The following is a 9,304-nucleotide window of genomic DNA, read 5'->3' as shown; positions in this document are numbered from 1 at the left end:
ATACTGCCTCGGAAACCCAAGGAGGGGTCGCTATGAGTCGGGGCCGACTCGACGGCACATAACAACAACAACAACAACAAACTTTAAGAGAACATTGTCCCCAATTAATCTAAAAATCATAGTTTTCAACTGTTAGAGAACTGATGACTTAAGGAACCCAGATGAACCAAGTTCCAAAGATTTAAAAGCTCTTCAAAGGAATAATACAATACAAACTGTTTAATTTTTGGCAAAACATTAGAATCAAATGACAGTAGCCATAAAACAAGATAAGAAGAAAGCAACTAACATTTTAAATTCGTAAAGACCTAGCATAAGGCTATCATAAAAGGTCATAATTCTTGAGTGCTCCATAACCAAGGTGAGTCTGCACTCAACAAAAAGCTTTTTGACAAGATGTTCAGCTTAGGGATATGCATGAAAACAGAATAATATATCTGCCACTGGCAAAAGAGCAAGATCCCTGCCAGAATCTGGGTCCTAATTTGACAAGACAAACTATCTATAGAAGAGATGCAAAAGACACTTTCACAAGGTTGTGTGACGAGGTTGACTACTACAGGAGAGTAACAGGGAATCCTCCTTTCACTCCATGGTCTCAGGTCATGCTCAGCTGCCAATGAAGAAAAGTAGAAATCCTCCCTCTCCAACTAGCACTGATAGTAGGAAAAGAAAACATCTGTCACTGGGAAAAGGGCAGGAAACACACTCATTTCCCAAACTATTATGATATAAAGAATAGGTTTATTGCTGTTGAGGAAGGAAAGAAAACTATTTTCACCCAAGAACTCACATTTATTCAAGGTAGAGTTCATTTATGTTGAGGGAAGGGTAGAAAACTTAACTGTACCCACTGGACAAATGGTAGAAAAGTGGTGAAGGGCCCAACAGTGAGGCTTGGTGCACAGAGTCAACCTAAGATTGAGGCTGGAGGAGTAGAGCTAAGAAGTCCCAATTTCTCATTGTCCCTCTATTTCTACTATAAGCCTTGCAATGAGTAACAAACAACAGGAGACTAGAGTTACTGGTTGCTCAAGAATAAGAAAATAGATGCCTTCTGTAGTTCAGGCACACAGAGCTTTCTGAAGAAGGTACAATATGAACATTTAAACAAAGACTGCCATTTCAGTACTCATATTGAATACAACATAGGTGCAATCTACAAATGGTGAAATATTAAGTCTATGTTGTACTAAATGTATCTATAGAAACACTACATCCCAAATACAGCTCAACTACCAACTAGATTTATTCAGCCCCCAAATTAATGTCCTCAAAAGGAGATCATTTCTGGACACAAATATGATTTACTTCAGTTTCTTCTTTTTTAAGAATATCAACACAATAACTGATATTCAATCAATAATTACAATGCAAATATATATAAATATATATTATAGATATATATTTGCATTGTAATTATTAATTGAATATATATACGTATGTATATGTCTGTGTGTGTGTGTATATGTATATCCAGTTTAAAATGTACAAACAGTACTAGAACCAGACCTAGAGATGGCTAAGATGTTGAAACATTCAGGCAGAAACTTATAAAGAAAGAAAGAAGAAAACCTATGATTGATATGTTAAAGACACTTGTAAATAAAAATATGAGGCACATGCATTATTAGATATGAAATACCCACCTAGGAATAAAAACTTTAAGTAGAAAAATAAAATTGAAATATTGGAAACAAAAAGATAATACCAAATAAACAAACTCACTCCCGTCAAGTTGGATCCAACACATAGTGACCCTGCCTTGGGTTTCCAAGGTGTATCTCTATGGAAGTAGATTGCCCAATCTTCCTTGGAAGGAGTGGCTGGTGGGTTTGAACTGCCAGCCTTCTGGTTAGCAGTCAAATGCCTTAGGCACTATACCACCAGAGCAGAGATGAAAATTTTCCTTGATGGGCTCTTTAGCAAATTAGACACAATAAAGGAAAGAACCAGAGAACTTCAAAATAAGTCAATATAAGTTATCCACACTGAGGGAAAAAAAATAATGAAAAGAAAGAAAGAAAGGGAAAAAAGAAGGGTGGGAGGAAGGGAAGGAGGGCACGAAGAAGGAAAGAAGGGAAGGATAGGAGGAGGGAGGAAAATGACATCCAACATCTACAGACCAACATCACACCATTTAACACAGATGCAAATTTTCCAAAAATAATGGAAAAAAATAAACTATACATTCAAGAAGTGTAAAGGACTCCAATGTAAAGAAATACAGAAATGCATACATATATACCAGCAAATCATAGTAAGCTACTGAAAACCATAGATGAGGAGAAAATCTGATGTACTTCTCAGAGGAAAAGACAGTATATACATAAGAACAATGAGTAAGATGTAAAGCAGACTACTTGTCAGAAACTATGTAAGCTAGAAGACATTGGCACAACATAATTAAATTACTCATTAAAAGAAAAATCTCAATCTAAAATTCTATACCTGATGAAAATCTAGGATTATATAAAAAGTGTAAAACATCATGAGCCAGTGGGTTTTATTTAAGGAATGTAGGACTGATTCAATATTTGAAAATGAATTTAATGTACTAGAAAAATCTTCTCGAGCTGCCCTTTGAAATTTTCTGTTCATTTCTTTTATCTTGTTATTTCTCCCATTTGCTTTAGCTACTCTCCATTAAAGAGCAAGTTTCATAGTCTCTTCTGACATCCATTTTTGTCTTTTCTTCCTTTCCTGTATTTTTAAAGACCATTTGCTTTCTTCATTTATGATGTTCTTGATGTCATCCCACACCTTGTCTGGTTTTTGGTCATTGGTGTTCAATGAATCAAATCTATTCTTCAGATGATCACTAAACTTAGGTGGGATATAATCAAGTTTGTATTTTGGCTCTTATGAACTTGTTTGAAGGAGCTCTGGTGGCATAGTGTCTCAGGCATTTGACTGCTAAGCAGAAGCCTGGCGGTTCAAACTCACCAGCCACTCCTTGGAACGAAGATTGGGCAATCTACTTCTACAGAGATACTGCCTCAGAAATCCAAGGAAGGGTCACTAGGAGTCACAATCAACTCAACAGTGCTGAGTTTTTTTTTTTTTTTTGGTTTATGGACTTGTTTTAATTGTCTTCAGCTTCAACTTTTAGAGAAGACAGATACAAGAGGTCTCTTTGGCTCTCTGACAACTAATAAATAGCTTGCTGAGATATTGCCTGCACAACTGACCTAGGAACCTAGCTCCAGGGACCTCCTATGAATTTTAGGGGTGGTCAAGTGTCCTCCCTGAGACCACTCCTTAAACGCAAAGACTGAGCAAGTAATGATCTGTTCCACTCCTCAGCTCCTGGCCTTGTTTTGCCTGATGATATTTGGCAGCTCCATTGCCTCTTTCCACACATGTAGTTGATCTGATTCCTGTGTATTCCATCTGGTGATGTTCATGTGTATAACCCAAAAACCCAAACTCACAGCTATTGAGTCCATTCCAACTCATAGCAACCACCCCTGGGTTTCTGAGGTGGTAAATCTTTATGGAAGTAGATCACCCCATCTTCCTTCTATGGAATGGCTGGTGTTTGAACCTCCCTTCTGCTTCTTTGAACCAGCTTTCTGGTTAGCAGTCAAGTGCCTCAGACTCTGTGCTACCAGATCTCCTTGTCCATGTGTATAGCCAATGTTTATGCTGGTGAAAAAAGATATTTGCAATGAACAAGTCATTGCTCTTGCAAAATTCTATCATGGTACCTCCTGTATTATTTCTGTCATCAAGACCATGTTTTCTAACTACCAGTGATCCTTCTTTGTTGCCAAGTTTGGTATTCAAATCACCCATAAAAATTAATGCATCTTAATTGCATCTTTGGTTAATTTCAGATGGCAGAAGTCGGTAAAAATCTTCAATGTCACTTATATATAAAGTGAGAAATAGAGAATTTCTGAATTTAGAAATAGCAACACATATTTCTATATTGCTCTCTTATCATTAACTGTTAGTTGTAAGAAAGTTGTTCTAACATGGAAATAGATAAAGTATGTTGTAAATAGCTTTATTAAATTGGGCTCTGCATCCACACTCTGTGATAATAAAATGCTATATTAATCAAATAATCACTCATTGCCGTTGAGTCGGATCCAACTCATAGTGACCCCTCCTTGGGTTTCCGAGGTGGTATCACTATGGAAGTCAATTGCCCAATCTTCCTTCCAAGGAGTGGTTGGTGGGTTTGACCTGCCAGCCTTCTGGTTAGCAGTCAAATGCCTTAGGCACTATGCCACTAGAGCTCCCAGTCAAATAATTATAAACAAAACATATGTATATTACTAAGCAATTCCCATAATTTTTAAAATTAATTTGTCCTTGAAACATATGTAGTAAACAAGAACATAAACATATCTTGCCCTAATTGATAATAATTCAAATCTCTATAAACTAGCAAAATATAAATATAGCATACAATAATGTTCTTAACTGATGATAAAATATAACAATTGTACCCAAATATGGCAGCACTCATGGTGAATGAACCCATGGATTTCTGTTCACTTTTAGAGGAGACAGATACAAGAGGTCTCTTTGGCTCTCTGACAACTAATAAATAGCTTGCTGAGATATTGCCTACACAACTGACCTAGGAACCTAGCTCCTGGGACCTCCTATGAATTTTAGGGGTGGTCAAGTGTCCTCCCTGAGACCACTCCTTAAAGGCAAAGACTGATGTCTAGATTTGACTCAATCATTTCCCCTAAAATTGTACTTGGTAAATTTGGATTCTCCAACACTAAATAAATTTCTCGATATCTTCATGCCTTGATATGACTACCTTGTAATCAACTGAATGAGCTTACGCATGACAATCTACGCATTTGTTAATTTATTCTTAAGATATAGATCTCCAGGACCATTCACTAAAGTGCAGTCACACTTAGTTTCTTTGCTCTTCATACTATTACACCTTCCCAAATCACTCTTCCTTTACTCTTCACCTGGTTTATCTTTATAAGTCATTTCCTTCAAGAGATCTTGCCAAACACTCTTAAATACAGCTCTTTGTTGCTGCTGTGTCCTTCACAACATAATCCAAAAGTGAGAATGACAGTATGTTTTATATAGTATAAATATATACCACATATAAACTCAAAAAACTGTATCAATATTAAATAAATATAGTAATGTGTTCTTCCTGTTTTATGTGTGACTAGTTAAGAACAAAGGAATGTATATTGATTTATCTTTATCATGGCATATAAATAATAAAATGATAATAGCAATGATCAGAAACTGGAATATTTAAGGAACAGAAAGAGTACAAAAATCACCTGAAGAGTGAAAAGTACCAGATAGGAAGAAAAGGAAATGAACAGAAACATCTACAAATCTAAATAGACACCAATGATAAAATATCAGAAGGTAATGGGAAGCCAAAGGGCAGAAAGGTAAATAACACTTTGTATTATATGATCTGTTGAGGAAAACAACAATAACAACAACTTTCTACAAAACTAAATGTAACAGTTTCTAGTCTATTAATTTCAGTGTAATGATTACAGAGTACTCTGAGAAGATCAGCAAAACAGGAGTAATATGTTGCTTTCCAAAAAGACTAGCATGTCAAAGACGATAGCATTTTAAGAATGGAAAATGAAAGAAAGAAGTTTTCTGCATCATTTCTATAAAATCCAACCTTGCAGGAGATGATGAGAGAACTAGATGTGTGGCTATGGATGCCCTGGTTTGATGTGCTTTGGATTGATATCTGAATTAAACCTTCATGCATGGTAGGAAAAAAATTATTTTTATCATGCACTTTATAAATACATTTGAATTCTCAGCACATCCCTAACATTAATATAAATGAAACTTCCTTTTGAGTGTCTGCTGTAATCTTTCTTACTATAATTTCTTGAAAATGGAATTCCTTTGTGTCCAGATAAATAATTAAAATTGTTTGAATAGTATTAAAAGATGTAGGCTTAAGTTAATGTCTTGATGATTTTAGAATTAAGCTTCCAAGGGCTAAAGCATGACCTTAATATGTTCTTTATGATACCAATATCATCTGGCTTAGAGAAGCAAATCAACACTGCCATATAACCCAATACAAGAATTAGCTACTGCTTCAAAATAAATCTTGCCACAAGTAAGAATTTTAAAGGGGATAAAAGGAAGGAAGAAAAGAGAGGGAGGTAGGTAAAAGGGAGGCAGTTAGGAGGGGGCGAGGAAAGCAAGAAAGGATGGAGGGAGAAAGGAAGGGCAGGAGTATCGGAGGTACAGAAGAAGGAAGAGAGGGGAACAGGAGTTAGGGACCAAAGAAAGAGGAGTTTTATATCTTATCCAGGATGTCAGCTGCACTCTTCAGCTTAATATTACTTACTTCCTCTAACTACAGACAGGTAAAAGCTATTGTATACTAGAATTTTAATCTTAGGCTGAGATATGAAGTCCTAATATTATCAAACATAAAATTTAAAAAAAAATACAAGTAATACGTTCAAAACACTTTTCAATATTTTAAAACCATACCAATATCAAACCCTATGATCAGCAGTAATAATGCACACATTTTGGTGATGTTTTTGTTTGTAGGATTAAATTTTTATACAAAGTAGTAGAACAAAAAGAAATACTACTTTTTAAAATCTTTACTCTGATGTTGTTTTTACGTCTATATAATGAGTATAACTTATTTTGGCTACTTTTTTTCCATACTTAAATATGTACAATACATGTTTTAAAAATTATAATGCTCCTAGTAATCAGAAAAGTGTGATGTATTACATATCTTAGTCACAATAATCATCATTTTTTTTCTACTTTTTAAAGAGAAAACTGAGGTGAATGTCACATTTCCTTAGTGATTTTTTATTTCATTAATTTTAATATGGTTGGACAAAAAAAATGTTCAAGTGAACTAGACATTATAAAAGAGTAATTACCTTAAATGTGTTTTCAAAATCAAAATTGAACACAGTTCTAACTGTTAAATATGAAAAATGGGGGAAGAGAGACTGTATTTGGTTAAATAAGATGGAAGGAAGGTGAAGCATATACATATATGTATATGTTGTTATGTGATATCAAGTTGGCTCTGACTCATAATGGCCCTATGTACATCAGAACAAAACACTGCCCAGTCCTATGTCAGCCTCACAATCCTTGCCATTGAGTCACTTCCAACTCAGGGCAAAACTTTAGCACAGAGTAGAACTGTCCCATAGGGTTTCCAAGGCTGTCAATCTTTACTGAAGGAAAATGCCTCATCCAGCTGCTTGGTTTGAACTGGTGATGTTCTGGTTAGCAGCCAAATGTTTAACCACTATTCATCAGAGCTTGCTAGATGAAGTAGAGAGACTCTTGCTGTTCCTGAAAAAGTAAGCTGCTATGGTACTGTGATGTGAACTGCTTATGAATAGGGAGGAACACCTGACAGTAAACTAGGGACAGTCACTAAGAGCTAAGAGTCTCTGAATGTGGAAGATGGTGGCCTACTAACCGACAACACCAGATCCCTCTTCTAAAAACAGATTTTGAGAAACTCATTGGAACAGATACAAATAATGACCCTGGAATTATGAGCATCAGTGAGAAGATAAAGTATTAGATTGAGTGAAAACAGGAAAGGAAGTGACTGGGGTAGGGGTGTAGAAGCCAGTTGGGCTGAAGAAAAGCCATTAGAAACACAAAGGAGGAGGAGGAGGGGAAAAAAACAAAAAGTCCACAGAACCCACAGATGTTAAAGACACAGGGCAGACTGATCGGGAGGATTTAAAGATGAGCTAAAGCCACATGTGCAGGAGAAGATTGTTTTATAAATGGGTCAAATCTCTCATAGCTTAAGCTACATGGAGTTTGGGAGGGATTAAAGGAAAGGGAGGAAAAACTCTCCCCGAATAAAACAAACTCATATCAGACTCGCAGCAGTGGGCTTGAGTCCAAGTCTTAGCAACCCTTTTTAGCACAATGTGGAACTCAGTCTTGGGATTTATGGACTTGTGAATAGTTGCAGATGAGAGCTGCTGTTTCTCCTGCAGGGTGACTGGTGGGTTTGAACTCAGGGCTTTGATTGATGGCTAAATGCCACCATCAACAACCACGCCAAACAGACCCAGTGGTTGCAGCTGTCCTTCTCCCACACCTGCATCACTGGCTAATATATCTCACACTAAGCACAAAAACACAAGCTTTAGCCTTCCCTCCTGGAGGTCATTTCTTGAACCAGTCTCCTTTCTGGTATGTGGGTATACACTCTGGTGAATGAGCAGATTCTGTCACAACTCCCAGTTTGCCTGCTTGCTGGCTGAACATAACTAGAAAAATCCTTCCTCATCTACCTTATCTTCCTTTCATTTTTCTACTTTCCTCTTCCATAATTTTTTCTTCCTTTCTATGTGATCATTTACTCCTCTACCTCTTTATCTCTTCAGTTTTTACCAAAACTTCATCTCTCCTATCTCCCTGCTTTTGTTTTCTCTCTTTTTCTTATATTCTTTTTCCTTTTTCTCTGTTTCTTATCATCTACTTTTATTCTATCTTCTCATATTTCCTTCATCTCCCTGGCTCTCTTTTTATTTTTTCTTTCTTTTTCTTAAATTTTATTTTTATTGTGATTTGGGTGAAAATTTGCAGAGCAAATACACTTTTCATACAGCAGATCACATACACTTTGTCTCATGACATTGACCACAATTTAGCACAATGCAACATCTCCTCTCCCACTTCCTTCCGATAGGTACCGCTTCCATGTGACCATCCCTCCATGCAAAAATATAGAACGCTTCACGAATTTGCATGTCATCCTTGTGCAGGGGCCATGCTAATCTTCTCTGTATCGTTACAATTTTAGTATATGTGCTGCCGAAAAGAGCACTCTTTTTATCTTTTTAATTTTTTTTATTTTAAGAGTTTGTTTTACATTAACATTATGTGTACATTTAGTTTCACTCCCTATTTACCATGCCCAACCCTAACCCAGTCTCCTCCCCTCCCTGCCCAGTAACTCTCTCCCTGTGCCCCTCATAGTTATGCACTACTATTTGTCCTGCATTTCCTCTGTGTGAATGTTGCCCCTTTGGTGCCCTGTGGTAAATTGTTCAGAGGAATGCATTTCCATAGAGTACATGGGTGTGTCACTCTGGTTGAGTGGTCTGCATGTATATCTTGTTTACTATTGGACTGAGAGCCAGCCCCTGGGAGTGAGCTTTATTCCAGGCCCAGAATGTATCCCAGAACCATACTATTGAGAGTCTCACCAGACTCCATCTGACCAGTAATTCTGGCCATTATTCAGTTCTTGAATTTTGTTCCATGTCTCCTTGGCTTTCTTTTCTTTTCTTTTTTTCCC

At 36.6% G+C, this 9,304-nt stretch overlaps 1 protein-coding gene and 1 non-coding gene across 2 annotated transcripts in view; both read right to left on the bottom strand.

The window, feature by feature from the left end:
- The window catches only part of PPFIA2 (PTPRF interacting protein alpha 2), a 643,396-nt gene that overhangs the window by 457,355 nt on the left and 176,737 nt on the right, over nucleotides 1–9,304 (bottom strand). The window lies entirely within an intron of this gene.
- LOC122151299 lies at nucleotides 8,724–8,830 on the bottom strand. The gene has a single exon (XR_006164086.1). It is a non-coding gene; the product is annotated as a U6 spliceosomal RNA (small nuclear RNA).

This window comes from Orycteropus afer, unplaced genomic scaffold (genome assembly GCF_000298275.1).
Source record: "Orycteropus afer afer isolate SDZICR_OR568_19922 unplaced genomic scaffold, OryAfe1.0 scaffold00375, whole genome shotgun sequence".
Classification (NCBI taxonomy): domain Eukaryota; kingdom Metazoa; phylum Chordata; class Mammalia; order Tubulidentata; family Orycteropodidae; genus Orycteropus; species Orycteropus afer.
Note: the sequence above shows the minus strand (reverse complement) of the source record. Positions and strands in the feature narration are given on the sequence as shown.